This window comes from Macaca mulatta, chromosome 11 (genome assembly GCF_049350105.2).
Source record: "Macaca mulatta isolate MMU2019108-1 chromosome 11, T2T-MMU8v2.0, whole genome shotgun sequence".
NCBI lineage: Eukaryota > Metazoa > Chordata > Mammalia > Primates > Cercopithecidae > Macaca > Macaca mulatta.
The window spans coordinates 126,157,762-126,173,547 of NC_133416.1; the positions used below are offsets into that span (position 1 = coordinate 126,157,762).

Sequence of the window (15,786 nt, forward strand, 5' to 3'; positions counted from 1 at the left end):
TCTCAGAGAACCCAACAATAGGAGGGGGGAGTGTTCAATTATGGCACTTGAACCAGAAACCAAAAAGTGACCAGGAACCTAGCCGTTTTCTTGTGTCTCTCCAAAGTTGTGTGATCTTCGTTTCTTTTTCTTTGCAAACTGGTTTCTCCCCTCCATGGGTACACGGTTGTTCCCAGCTCAGGCTTTATAATCCCTTCTGCTTCAAATATCATCCCACAGAGATTGAATAGTTTGCATTCTGAAGTCTCAGGGAAGAAAAAAATCTGATTGGCTTTAGCTCCTGCCAATCATTCACGCCTGGGCCAATCAACTAGAGCCAGGGGGTGGGGAGAATGGATGGGATCATGTGGCCTGGGGCTTAACTAGCAGAGACGAGAAATATCTCTTTGAAAAAATGGAGTCTTAGTTCAGATTTTCCCCAGAAGGGAGAGCTTGAGAAAAGAGCTTGTATGCAGGTATATTGGTTGTGAAGAGTTGCCAAGGAACAGGGAACGGTGACTTGGAAAAGTGAAATACAGAAAGCCTGTCTAAAGGTGTGTTACTGAGCTAAGATGTGGGCAACTAGGGCTTATATTCAATAGAGTCCCTCTGAGAACTGTGTAAAATGCATTTCAATGGCCTGCTGAGAATGGGTGAGGGGAAAATTTATCCACCAGCTCCTGTCCTCCTTTGGGCAAGGATTGCCCTAAGGGGTGTTGACTCCATTACATTTCCAGTTTTGCATATACACCGGCAAGGCTCTTGGATCAAGCCCCAGAGCAGAAAGCAAGCAGTATGTGGCGCCACGGAAGCAAGATGTTATGAAAATACACCTGCAAACAGTGATGTAGCAATGGCTGCAGCGAGACAGGTGGGCCAAGAAGATATAAGGTAGAGCATATGAATTGTCTAGCACGGGAGGAATGAGCAGGTTGTCTATGAGAGCATAAGGGTGAGTGAAAATAATTCATATCTCCAGTGTCTGCTCAATGAATGTTTTCTGAATAAATGAATGAAAAAGACAGAAAGGTTCTTGGAGGAAGCAAGATTTTAAGACTCCCTTCAGTGTATGAAGACTGAGTCTGGAGGGCATGTAAATAATAATGATTTATTCTCAAGTATTTTTCTACCGAGGACTATTAATTTTATTGATAAGTCTGTAATGTAGTTTGGAAGGTAGATGATATTACCCCCATTTGGGGATGAAGAACAGACCTAGCGAGACTGAGCATTTATTCTAGATGCCTGGTGTCTGCATCAAAGCAAAGTTCAAGTTTTCGTCTGCTTTGCCCTCCTGTAAATTATGTGACTGCAGCAAGACTACAAGCTTATCCGAAGTACCAACTTCACCTCCGTTTTCATCCCTCCTCTGTGTGTAATTCAGCACAGCGAATACAGAGGATGTTAAGATCTAAAGTAGTTTCTAATTTTGTTTCATTATGACTATGAATGCAACCCTCAGGACCCATCCCTATGGTCTTAACTAAACTTAGTCTTTCAAGCTATGAAAAGGTGAGATAAGGATCTGAATGGAGACTCCAGTGGAGGTGGAGGGCTGGGCTGACTCAGCCCCAATAAACCTGCAGTCGAGAAATCAATAGAGCCTTTTCGATGTTGCCATTATCCAACAAGGAAAAAAAGTTCAAAAATAAATTGTGGCACGGAGTAAGATCAGATGAAGCAGATAGCAGGTTTTGCTAACTGTGGGGGCTGTGTTCGGGATGGCACAGGAAGGAGAGAATTAGCGATTTAATGAACTCAGTTCTCTCCCTGCTTGTGCTATGCAAGTGTTTTCTCACTGACTGAAGAAAAGACTGAGGCCAAAGGTGAGCCAACAAATCCCAGTTTCTGCTTGAACTTCACCCCAAAGCTGACCCTCCTCTGAAATCTAGGATCAGCTTAGACTTGCAGCTTAGACTAGGAGGACTTGCAGAGTGGTTACCCCTGTAGCCTTGAAGTCATGGATTTGAGTCAGGCTTTACCACACTGTGCGACATTGAGCAAGTTATTTCACTTGTGTATGAGCCTCAGTTTCCTGATCTTGATCGGGCTGCACACTGACTGGGGCTGGAGGAGAGCCATTTCACAAGCGAAATGTTATGATGTCACGAGAAGAGGAGGAGGTGAAGGCTGAGCAAGAACAAACAGCAAGGGTATGCCAGGCACAGATTTGACTCTTTCTTCCTGTCTTGACTTCAGCATTTTGGGAACCCTCAAAAATGGCCTCACTGAGGTGGTCTGTAGTTAAAGTTCATATATTGATTGGTGCAGTTTTTCAATGGTAATAACTGCAATTACTTCTGCACCAACGTAATGAGTTTATGTAAAACCTTCTTGAAGGGTGCTGATTGCAGAGTGTTGCTGACTAGCAGGAGGCTGATTGGGTGCAGAGAACAACCGCAGGACAAGACTGGGATTTCCCTCAGGAGGACTCATCTGCCCCTCCACTCGCCTGGGCTCTGCTCCCTACCTAGTCTCAGGGCCAAGTGTTTCTTCTACGTGCCACGGGTGACCTCTCTGGACTTTACATCTTGCCTACCTACACTATTGTTACCTGTGAGACCTACCTGTCTTCTTCTTCTTCTCTTCTTTTTTTTTTGAGACAGAAATCTCCCTCTGTCACCCAGGCTGGAGTGTGATGGTGCAATCTTGGCTCACTGCAACCTCCACCTCCCGGGTTCAAGCGGTTCTTCTGCTTCAGCCTCCTGAGTAGCTGGGACTACAGGCGCGCACCCCAATGCCAGGTTAATTTTTTTTTGTATTTTTAGTAGAGACGGGGTTTCACCGTATTGGCCAGGCTGGTCTCAAACTCCTGACCTCACGATCCGCCTGCTTCAGCCTCCCAAATCCCTGTGCTGGGATTACAGGTGTGAGCCACTGCGCCTAGCCTGCCTGTCTTCTCTTAATCCTGGCCCCTCCCTTCTGGTTAGCTCAGTATTGCTAACAATGATACTTTAAGTGTTAATTAGGATATGACTACCCTCAAAGCAACACCAAATGCCTCATACAAGCTGAGGATCCGGTCTAAGACCGGAGGTAGTGCTCCCTCTGATCTCTCCACAAAGCTCTTGTGGGTGGATGTGGCTGGTTTTCAGTCACTGTGTCCTGAACGGGATCAGCCTGCTAATACAGCTTCTTCCTCTCCCTGTCCCATGACTTCACCCAGCATTCTTCTGCCAATCAATGGCCTCCACACTTCAGTCCACTCCAGAACCCTTAAAAAAAACTTTAACCTCAAATTCCTCGAGGAGACGGATTTGAGATTTCGGTGACCCTTTAATTAAACCTCTTTCTCTTCTGCAAGCTGGTATCTTGTCTTGACTTGCTGGGCACGTCAGGCAATGAACCTATTACAGTTACAGGGGTGTTAACTCCCTGCACTTCTGGGGTTTCCCCTGCCTGAGGCTGAACAGGTTCTTGCAGCTTTAGAGAAAGCATTGAGGCAGAGAAGCAGAGAGGTTCTGGGTTCTGGAAAGATGCTTCAGGTGGGATGGTGTCAGTGTGCCACAGTCAGGGGAGAGCAGAGGGGATGTGACTTGAGCACCAGAAGCATCCGTTACCTCAGCAAAACTGCTGTGTGCAAGATCGAGACTTACAGATGTTACTGGGTCAGGAGGAAACAAACAACATGGCATTACCTACCGGTATGTAAAAGTCAAAATAGGCCAGGTGTGGTGGCTCACACCTGTAATCCCAGCACTTTGGGAGGCAGAGGTGGGTGGATCACTTGAGGTCAGGAGTTCAGGACCAGCCTGGCCAACATGGAGAAATCCCATATCTACTAAAAATACAAAAATTAACCAAGCGAGATGGCACACGCCTGTAGTCCCACCTACTCGGGAGGCTGAGGCAGGAGAATAGCTTCAACCTAGGAGGCAGTGGTTGCAGTAAGCTGAGATTTTGTCACTGCACTCCAGCCTGGGCACAGAGCGAGACTCCTGTCTCAATAAATAAATAAATAAATATCAAAATGAATACAAGTTCTAGAACTTTCTAATCTTAAAAACCTATTATGGTAACACACACGCATGCTCACACACAAAAGATTTCCCAATTCTCTCTACTGCCTCTTCACCTCCCGAGTTGCTTTCTTCCACTGTTCGAAAAAGAAAACATTTCTGCAGCCTGTGTTCTGAGAAGCTAGGTGCTTCTCAGGATTTCCAAGCAGCCCTTACTGGCAACCCAAGTGAATTAGGCAATTCTTGCATTGCTATAAAGCACTACCTGAGACTGGGTAATTTATAAAGAGGAGAGGTTTAGGCCAGGCATGGTGACTCATGCCTGTAATCCCAGCACTTTGGGAGGTCGAGATGGCTAGATCACCTGAGGTCAGGAGTTCGAGACCAGCATGGCCAACATGGTGAAACCCCATCCCTACCAAAATTCAAAAATTAGCCGGATGTGGTGGCAGGAGCCTATAATCCCAGCTACTTAGGAGGCTGTGGCAGGAGACTAGCTTGAACCCGGGAGGCAGAGGTTGCATTGAGCGAAGATTGCACCACTCCATTCCAACCTGGGTGACAGGGCAAAACTCTGTCTCAAAAAAAAAAGAAAAAAGAAAAAAGAAAAGAGGTTTAATTGACTATGGTTCTGTAGGCTTTACAAAGAGCATCATACTAGCATCTCCTGGCTTCCAGTGAAGCCTCAGGGAGCTTTCAACCATGGCAGAAGGTGAAGGGAGAACAGGCACGTCACATGGCAAAAGCAAGAGCAAGAGAGAGAGTGTCAGGGGGAGAGGTGCCACACACTTTAAAATCACCAGATCTCATAACTCACGACTGCGAAGACAGCACCAAGCCATGAAGAATTCGCCTCCATGACGCAGACACCTCCCACCAGGCCCCACCTACAGCCCTGGAGATGACAATTCAACATGAGGTTTGGGCAGGGACAAATATCCAAACCATATCACCAAGTGTTTAAAAAAAAACAACTTAAAAACTGGTGTGCACATGTTAAAAATACAGAACCCGAGCGTCTCAGAGGCAAGACCAATTAGCAAGGGGTTGTTGTATGTCCCTTCAAAGGGAAGTGTCAGAAGCCTGACAGTTTGGGCCCCGCCCATCCAAGGCCTGCATTGCGTTGTCATCCACTCAGCCACATTTTCTCACCCCCATTTCCTCATCTTGTGGCCTTCACGCTTTGTTTCCCACACCAGGTTCTGTTCTGGTCTTGGCTGGGAACCCTGTCTGTTCCGGCATTGTCCTGCATACTAGGCATGTCAGAGAGAGGAAAGACAGTGAGAGGGACAGCCTCTTAGGTGCACAGAGGTCCCATTTTCTAAATGCATATTCATTTGGATAACCAAATGAAGCTCTGAGTATGACTTGATTCTCTGAGCTTCCCTCCTAGACAGGAGCATCAGGGATAACTCCCCATGGGATCAATTAGAACTCTGAGGCTCTGAGGGGGAAAAAAAAGACTCAGCCCAAATCCCAGCAGTGCATTCGTGGCCAGGCACATAGTAGGCATTCAGTAGTCACTTGATTATTGTGAGAGGCCGTTTATTATTATAGTTAGAGCTCAGGGTTTGGGGTTGGATAGATTGGTGTCATGCCCTAACTCTGCCTTTTCAGTAGCTAAGTGCTATTGAGCAGATGACTTAGCTCTCTAAGCCTTAGTATTCCTGACTATAAAATGAGAATAATAACAGCACTTGTGGGTTGTTGAGAAAATTCAGTAAGATTGTGAGCTCTGCAGAATGTTTGACAGGTAGTAGAAGTTACATGATGTTGATGATGATGATGATGATGATGATGGTGGTGAATTAACCAGTCCTGGGCACCTGGGTGGTTAGGTCATTCCTCAGCTATCTGACCTCTGAGAGTTTAGCCACCTCCCCATCCACCTTGTAGGTGAGCAGAGGCAGAGGGCTCCCAATGCTGTTTTTCTGGCTTGCTGATAATTGTTTCTTATACAAGCCAGTGTTTCATTGATTCATTATTGATTTTTGCATGGGGCCAGGGAAATTCTTGGTTCGTAAAGACAAAGGCAGCATTTTCCAGCCCAGGGGTCCCTGGTGGGTGTCAGGGGCATTACCTCCTGACTTGAATGGCTGACCTCTGCCTTGCTTGGGACAAATTCTTAATCAGAATCAGCCCTTCCCAATGGCCCCCTGTCTCTCTTGTGTCCCTTTATTGCTTCCATCAACCCTCCCCCGACTATCCCCCTGCTGGCTCCATTTGACCTTTAATAAGCACTGCTTTTGTGCAGAGCTGCTGGTGAGTTATTGCCGTGTGAGCAGCTCCCCAGGGCAGGCCACCCCCTAGCCCCGGGCCTCACTGCAGCTTGTAAGGGAAAATTACATTTTGATCTACATTCCCCATTTCCATTCTCTGTCACCTGGCTTTGGAGACAAAAGGAAGAAAATAATGTTTTCTTGTCTCTCTGTCTTCCTCCTAAGTGATGCCTGTACACAATTTCCTCTCCTCCCCCAGCTCTTTCTTCCTTCTGTTCAGTTGGGGAGAGAAAATGACCTTGTCGGGGATCTTCACCTACATCATCCACCCCTGGAACCTGTGTTATCAAAGCCCCAGCAGTCGGGGCAAGATAACCCCTGAAAGTTGGAGATGGGCCTTGAGAATAATTTTTAAAAAGCCATTTATCTTTAAGTCTTCCATGACTGTTCCAGATCAGGCAGGGCTCTCCTATTAGATTGTTCTCACCACACCCTGCACCTCTTCTTTCTCCTTCACTTTTTTCTACATAACACAAAATTTGCTTTTTAAACCATTTTAAAGTATATCATTCAGTGGTTTATTGTATATTCACAATGCTCTGCAACCATCACCACTATCCAATTCCAGAACATTTTCATCACCCCAAAAAGATATCCTGTACTCATCAAACAGTCACTCCCCATTCCCTCTCCCCAGCCTCTGGCAAGCACTAATCTACTTTCTATCTCTATGGATTTGTTTATTCTGGACATTTCATATAAATAGAATTATATAATATGTGGCCTTTTGTGACTGGGTTTTTTTACTTAGCAAAATATTTTCACAGTTAATCCATGTTGTGGGATGTGTTAGCACTTCATTCTTTTTTATGGCTAAATAATACTCCATTGTATGGAAATACCACATTTTGTTTATCCGTTCATCCACTGATGAACATTTGGAGCATTTCTAGTTTTTACCTATCAGAAATAATACTGCTATGAACATTTGTGCACAAACTTCTGTTTGAACATGTTTCTAATTCTCTTAGGTGTATAGCTAGGAATAGAATTTCTGTGTCATATGGTAGTTCTTTGACTTCTTGAGTACAAGGGTTCTAATTTTTCCACATCTTCACCAACAGTTAATAATTTCCTCTTTTTTTTTTTGTAGCCATCCTAGTGGGTGGGAAGTGATATCTCTGGTTTTCATTTGCATTTGCCTAGTAACTAATGACGTTAAGCATCTTTCCATGTGCTTAGTGCCATTTACATATCTTCTTTGGAGAAATGTCTATTCAATTCTTTCTCCCACTTTAAAATTGGGTTGTTTGGTTTTCTGGTTTTTGTTTTTGTTTTTGTTTTTTTGAGTTACAAGACTTGTATCATCTAGATACCGTACTCTTATCAGTTATGTGATTTGCAAATATTTTATGCAATTCTATGGGTTGCCTTTTCATTTTTTATTATTATTATTAATTTTTTTGATACAGGATCTCACTCTGTCGCTCAGGCTAGAGTGCAGTGGCATAAACCTGGCTCACTGAAGCCTCTGCCTCCTGGGTTCAAGCAATTATCCTGTCTCAGCCTCCCAAAGTGCTGGGACTACAGGTGTGAACTACTGTGCCCAGCCACCCATTTTCACTTTTTTGATAGTATCCTTTGATGCATGAAAGGTTTTAATTTTGATGAAGTTCAATTTACTTAATTTTTTCTTTTGTTGCTTGTGTTACTGTTTCCATATTTACGAAAGTGTTGCCTAAACCGGTCATGAAGATTTACATGTATGGTTCCTTCTAAGAGTTTTATGAGTTAACTTTTACATTTAGGTCACTGATCGTTTATATGTGTATGTATATATATATATATATATATATATATATATACACACACACACACACACACACACACTTTAAGATCTAGGGTACATGTGCACAATGTGCAGGTTTGATACATAGGTATACATGTGCCCTGTTGGTTTGCAGCACCCATCAACTCGTCATGTACGTTAGGTATTTCTCCTAATGCTATCCCTCCTCCAGCCCCTAACCTCCCGACCGGCCCTGGTATGTGATGTTCCCTGCCCTGTGTCCAAGTGATCTCATTGTTCAATTCCCACCTATGAGTGAGAACATGCAGTGTTTGGTTTTCTGTCCTTGCAATAGTTTGCTGAGAATGATGGTTTCCAGCTTCATCCATGTCCCTGCAAAGGACATGAACTCATCCTTTTTATGGCTGCATAGTATTCCATGGTGTAAATGTGCCACATTTTCTTAATCCAGTCTATCATTGATGGACATTTGGGTTGGTTCCAAGTCTTTGCTATTGTGAATAGTGCTGCAATAAGCATACGTGTGCATGTGTCTTTATAGCAGCATGATTTATAATCCTTTAGGTATATACCCAGTAATGGGATGGCTGAGTCAAATGGTATTTCTAGTTCTAGATCCTTGAAGAATCACCACACTGTTTTCCACAATGGTTGAACTAGTTTACAGTCCCACCAACAGTGTAAAAGTGTTCCTATTTCTCCACATCCTCTCCAGCACCTGTGGTTTCCTGACTTTTTAATGATTTTCATTCTAACTGGTGTGAGATGGTATCTCATTGTGGTTTTGATTTGCATTTCTCTGATGACCAGTGATGGTGACCATTTTTTCATTTATCTGTTGGCTGCCTAGATGTCTTCTTTTGAGAAGTGTCTGTTCATATCCTTTGCCCACTTTTTGATGGGGTTATTTGTTTTTTTCTTGTAATTGTGTTTGAGTTCTTTGTAGATTCTGGATATTAGCCCTTTGTCAGATGGGTAGATTGCAAAAATTTTCTCCCATTCTGTAGGTTGCCTGTTCACTCTGATGGTAGTTTCTTTTGCTGTGCAGAAGCTCTTTAGTTTAATTAGATCCCATTTGTCTATTTTGGCTTTTGTTGCCATTGCTTTTGGTGTTTTAGTCATGTCTAACATTTAAGCCTTTAATCCGTCTTGAATTAATTTTTGTATAAAGTGTAAGGAAGGGATCCAGTTTCAGCTTTCTACATATGGATAGCCAGTTTTCCCAGCACCATTTATTAAATAGGGAATCCTTTCCCTATTTCTTGTTTTTGTCAGGTTTGTCAAAGATCAGATGGTTGTAGATGTGTGGTGTTATTTCTGAAGCCTCTGTTCTGTTCCATTGGTCTATATACCTGTTTTGGTACCAGTACCATGCTGTTTTTGTTACTGTAGCCTTGTAGTATAGTTTGAAGTCAGGTAGCATGATGCCTCCAGCTTTGTTCTTTTTGCTTAGGATTGTCTTGGCAATGCGGGCGCTTTTTTGGTTCCATGTGAACTTTAAAGTAGTTTTTTCCAATTCTGTGAAGAAAGTCATTGGTAGCTTGATGGGGATGGCATTGAATCTATAAATCACCTTGGGCAGTATGGTCATTTTCATGATATTGATTCTTCCTATCCATGAGCATGGAATGTTCTTTCATTGCTTGTGTCCTCTTTTATTTCGTTGAGCAGTGGTTTGTAGTTCTCCTTGAAGAGGTCCTTTACATCCCTTTTAAGTTGGATTCCTAGGTATTTTATTCTCTTTGAAGCAATTGTGAATGGGAGTTCACTCATGATTTGGCTCTCTGTTTGTCTGTTATTGGTGTATAGGAATGCTTGTGATTTTTGCACATTAATTTTGTATCCTGATACTTTGCTGAAGTTGCTTATCAGCTTAAGGAAATTTTGGGCTGAGACAATGGGGTTTTCTAAATATACAATCGTGTCATCTGCAAACAGGAACAAGTTGACTTCCTCTTTTCAATTAGGTCTCTGATCACTTTTGAGTTGATTTTTGTATATGTCTTAGGTAGGGTTCTAAACTTCATTCTTTTGCGTGTGTCTGTGTGTTTGTCTTAGGACCATATGTTGAAAAGATTATTCTTTCCTCCATAGAATGTTATTAGTACTCTTGTTGAAAATAGTTGATTATAGACACAAGGGCTTATTTCTGGACTTCCAATTCTGTTCCTTTGATCTATGTGTCTATCATATCCAGCACCACATTGTTCTGCTCATTGTAACTTTGCCGTCAATTTTGAAATTGGGAAGTGAACATCCTCCAACTTTTTTTTTCTTTTGTAAGTTTGTTTTGGGTATTTGGGGTATCTTGCAATTTCATATGAATTTTATGGTCAACTTGTCCATTTCTGCAATAAAGGCAGCTGGAATTTTGGTAGCAACTTCATTGAATCTGTAGATTAGGTTGTGAGTACTGCCACCTTAACAATATGAAGTGTTCCAATCCATGAACATGGGGTATGTTTCCATTTCTTTAGATCTTTTTAAATTTTTTTATAACAGTGCTTTGTAGTTTTCAATGTACAAGAATGCTTTCTTTAAAAAAATTATAATCATTACTAAAATATTTGTTGTGTAATTAGCAGCTCAGAGTCTGTCTCCCCAGGCTACAGGCTTCCACAGGGCAGCAATCTTTTCATTTTTGTGTACCCTTGTGGCAGATGTGGAGACGTACTGTTTAGATCTTCCTTCAAGAAAGGACTCATTGCCCAGTTTCAATGAGTGAGGCGAGGCTAACTGACAACCTACAGCTATTTGCTTAATCAGTATTTGCCTCAATTTTTAAACTAAGATTACAGTATTCTCAGGAGAACCCCTGGCCAATGATTGAGCAAGATGATGAGAGGTGAGGGCATGCTATTCTCAAGACAGCCCCTAATCTATAACTCAGAAAGGTGGTGGATGGTACAAGACCTGCTCATTTCTGCTCAATGGGTCCCTCCTCTAATGGGCAGTGCTTATTCCAGAGCCCCGTTTGGCTAGTAGAGACTTTATCAGGTCCGCAGTTGTGTCTGATGTCTCCTCCTGCTCAGTTCAGCTTCCTCCCTTTCCTTTTTGCATGTATAACTCCCCAGTCACCCCTTTGAATTCCTAAGTCTCTCGGGACTTCTGCTTCCTGGGGAAGCTGACTTGCATGAAATCATCTTATTCTCAGTATCTGGCTCATTACTTGGCATATAATTCAATTTCTAGAAACACTTCCAAATAGAAAGAAAAGCACTCCTGATGTGGATCCTTGTGTATATAAGAAAACTCTGATTTTGTTGTTGTTGTTGTTGTTGCCATCAATGTATAATTTTTCATCCTTGGTTCACTTGGTAGGGAGTTCAAGGATAAAAATTAATGAAGATGCATCACCTTTTTATAAGTTTTGGCAAAATGAAGCCTGTTGATAGTGGGGTCAGCTAGGATGATAAAGGGCCTAGAATTACGTGCTCTGAGGAAAGAGAAGGTTATTATGGGAGATGAGTCCTCAGTGTGGACCACTGTGGTCAGAGTAGAGTGACAGCATAGGACAGTGCTAAGAAAGGAGGCTAGAGAGCTAACCTCACATTTGAAAGGTGGAACATTTTTTCTGTGTTGCTCCTCAAGGAAAAACTTGAATGCTAACTTCTTATCTTCCAGGTCTCAGATTAAATGTCACTTCCTCCAGGAAGCCTTCCCTGAACTTCCTCCCTTCTACCCCCAAGACTAGATGAGGTCATCATGCATTCCTGTCATAACTCTGCACTTCTTTGAAAGGTTTTGTGAAGGCAGATCTAGGTCTGATTCATTTCCTGGTGGTATTTCTTCAGCAACAAGAGCAGTTTCAGGCTCACAGTAGATGCCTTATAAACACTGGATAAATAAAAAAATAAGCTAGTGGAGAAAGTTGAAAAAGGAACAGATGTGGTTTTCATTAAAACAGTTCATAACACCAAGCCATGTCCCATAGTGGAAGGCGTCACTTCCAAGAGCTGGCTGAAAAGAGTAAGGACACAAACCCAAGGCTTTTGCCCTCCGGTCCTGTGAATTTTTGTGGTACCAAAGCTTCCTTGAACCTACAGCTTCTAGTCTCCTTCATTCTTCTTGCTTCTCTCTGCATCTTTCTCCATCCACTAAGAGAGACTCGAATTGTTCTCTGAAAAGGAACAATGTGAAGTAAAATAGATTTTCCATCTGCTAGGAAAACTAATGCAAGTTGGAATATTTAAGAGCTACCCAGAAGAACAAATTTTTGGCTTCTCTCAAGCTCTAATACATTTTCCTACTATGAGAATTTACCATTTACCATTTACTGAGTACTTACTAGGCACAAGACACTGTGTAACAAATGTGACATACAAACTATGAATCTTCAAATTCCTCTGCTTGATGGGAATTGTCATCTCCCAAATATGAAAATATTATGGTTCTCTTCAACTCCCTTGGAATTCAGTGCTAATATCCCACTGTTTAAAGGAGCCAGTCTAGGCATACGACCAGCTTGGAAGTGGCATTCTACTGTAGGATCAGTAGACTGACCCCAGACAGTGGGCCGAGTGTCTTCTTTCACCATTCAATGTGACTCAGATGATTTTGGTAAACAGCCCAAGAAACTAGATGTGACATTTATGTTTGGACTTAGTCCCACAACCATGTAACACCCAGAAGGCTCTAACAAGCAAATGTAAAATTTTAATTTTATTAGACAGATTTTTTTTACAGTCTTGAATAAAGGGGAGTGACATTCAGAAGTACCTCCTAAATCATCAGAGAGACATTCAATTATGTTTGCTGTCATTTGCATTATCTGTACTTTGAAGAATGCTAATTTTCTAAAAGTTGGTTACCTGAGTACAGTAAAAAAAGAAAAAGAAAAAAAAAGTCTCTCCCTAATCAAACAAGCTTTAGTTCCCTGAAAAGCTTAGTGGTGGGAAAATTCAAGTCCTTTTCTTTTCTGGGAAATTGGGTTATGTTGTGTAAGGTCACCAGTGCAAGTGTAAGAGCCCCGATAATTTTTCTTTTGCATTTATAAAAGGAAGCGAAAGTGACATCTGAATAAGGAAGCCATCCAACAGAGTGTGTGCATATAAAATTATTGATAATGGCTTATGTATAACTAGTCCCCGTGCCTCATTCTCAGCTCCCCAGAAATTGTGAGTCTCCCTTTGCAAACTTGCAGGCAATCGGTCAGAATGGTGAGAGTGAGTGTTAATCTTGAGGAAACCCAGTCCCAGCTAAGTCTAGGTGCTTCAGTCAGGCTTCTTTTGATTGGAACCAATAGAAACCCTTTCTGATTACCTCCAGTACAACTGAGGCTTTGCTGTAAGATGCAAAAAGATCTCTTGGGAGTCTAGAGAAAGCAGAACAGTAGGCCTCAGGAAGGGCAAGGTGCATACCAGGAACCAACAGGATGGTGGTAAGAAAAATAGGCTCTTCCAGTTGCTTGCTGTGTGTCCCCAGGTAAGTTACTTTGCTTCTCTGTGCCTTAATCTCAACAGGTGAGATGATAATGTATATACTGCCATTGGCAATATAAAATGAGTTGATAATTGTTCTATGCTTAGCACATACTATATGCTCAATAAATATTAGTTGTTATTATTATAAACATTTTTAAATTACATTTGTGCAGCTGTTTCATCTTCCTTTTGGTTGCTCATGACTGCAACCTTTACAGTAGCTCCTGAGTCCACCTGAGCTTTTAAGTTCTAGTGCCTGTAACTCCCCAGAAACGATGCCTCCTCTCAGTTGAAGTTGCTAAGAGGAACAGTCTGATTGACTTATCCCACCCAAATCACAGGCCCTTGCCAGCTGGTGGCTGGGATCCCTGTAGGACAGAGATCTCCCTGGTCCCTCTGTCAGGGGATGGGCTCCCATCAACAGGGTTGTAGGTGAGGAGTTTCCCATTAGGGGGCGTAGGTGAGCAACAGGCATCTGGAGCACGTCTAGGAGCACAGGTGTGGTCACTTCTGGCTGGGCGGTAAAGGAAGACCTTTCATGGGCTTCAGGAACAGGATTATGTGTGGTGCTGTGTGATCAGTGTAAATTGGAAGCAGTAGTTAGGGATGAACTGTCATGGTAGTTTCAACTTACTTATAAATGGAATAAAAAATATGTGTATGTATGCAGTACGTGTCATTTAACGATGGGGATATGACTGAGCGTATGTAGTTCTTAGGCTACAAACCTGTACACCATGTTACCGTGCTGAATACTGTGGGCAATTGTAACACAATGGTAAGTACTTGTGCATCTAAATATAGAAAAGATACAGTAAACATACAATATGAAAAACAAAGGGTAAACCTATATAGGGCACTTGCATTGAATGAAGCTTGCGGGACTGAAAGTTGCTCTGGGTGGGTCAGTGAGTGAGTGGTGAGTGAGCATGAAGACCTAGGTCATTACTAAACACTACTATAGACTTTGTAAACACTGTACACACAGGTTATACTCAATTTTTTAGTTTTTACTTTTCTTTCTTTAATAATAGATTAACCTTAGTTTGCTGCCACTTTTTTACTTTATAAATGTTTTTAGTTTTTAAAAACTTTTTGCCTATTTTGTAATAACACTTAGCTTAAAACAAAAACACATTATATAGCTATACAAAATATATGTGTGTTTATATACACACACATAGGTGTATATATACACATAAATATTATATATTAACATGTAATGTATAATGTCTTATATTATAATGTATAATCAAAATATTTATTATATAGGAAATATATTTTTACATAATATGTATTATTATGTTATATATTAATATATTATGTATAAGAAATAGGATCTTACTCTGATGCCCAGGTTGGAATGCAGTAGCACAATCATAGCTCAATGCAGCCTCAAACTCCTGGACTCAAGTGATCCTCCCACGTCAGCCTCCCAAGTAGCTAGGACTACAGTTGCACGCCACCATGCCAGGCTATTTTTATTTTTCGTAGAGACAGGGTCTCGTATGTTGCCCAGTCTGGTCTTGAACTCCTGGCCTCAAGTGATCCTCCTGCCTTAGTCTTCCAACATGCTAGCATGAGCCACTGCATCCAGCCACTTTCTTTCTTTATATCCTTATTCTATGAATTTTTAAAACTTCTTAAAACTTTTTTTTTGTTAAAAACAAAAACACAAATATATACATTATCTTAGGCCTACACAGGGTCAGGATTCTCAACGTCACTGTTTTCCACCCCCATATCTTGTCCCACTGGAAGGTCTTCAGGGGGAATAACATGCATGGAGCTGTCATCTCCCATGATAACAATGCTTTCTTCTGGAATACCTCCTGAAGGAGCTGCCTGCGGCTATTTTATGGTTAACTTTTAAAAACTCTAAGTAGAAGGAGTACACTAAAAAATAGTGACAAGAAGTATGGTATAATAAATATATAAATCAGTTACAGTCATTTATTATTATTACATACTGTACATAATTGTATATGCTATACTTTTGTAAAATATTTTTTCATTTTTTTCTTCTATGTGGCATGGTTGATGTGGAGCCTGTGAGCACAAAGTTGGCCCCAGATTTCTCCAAGTCCACATTTCTGAGCCTCCAATTCTTACATGTCCGAAGACAAGAAACTATAGACATGCCTTTGTAGGAGGGTGTGTGTGCTACACTTGCATATGACTGGAAGTGCAGTAGGTTTTTTACATCAGCATCACCACAAAAACTTGAGTAATATATTGCAGTACAGCGTTACAATGGTAAAGACACCACTGGGCAATAGAAAGTTTTTAGCTCCTTTATAATCTTACAAAACCACCATCATGTACGTGTTCCATCGACTGAAATGTCATTATGGAACAGATGACTCGGTGTATGTGTAAGTGTGTGTGTGTGTGTG

At 41.8% G+C, this 15,786-nt stretch overlaps 1 non-coding gene across 1 annotated transcript; it reads right to left on the reverse strand.

The window, feature by feature from the left end:
• Positions 1 to 15,414: 15,414 nt before the first annotated feature.
• Positions 15,415 to 15,545, reverse strand: LOC114671197 (small nucleolar RNA SNORA38). The gene has a single exon (XR_003721084.2). It is a non-coding gene; the product is annotated as a small nucleolar RNA SNORA38 (small nucleolar RNA).
• Between the last annotated feature and the right edge of the window lie 241 nt (positions 15,546 to 15,786).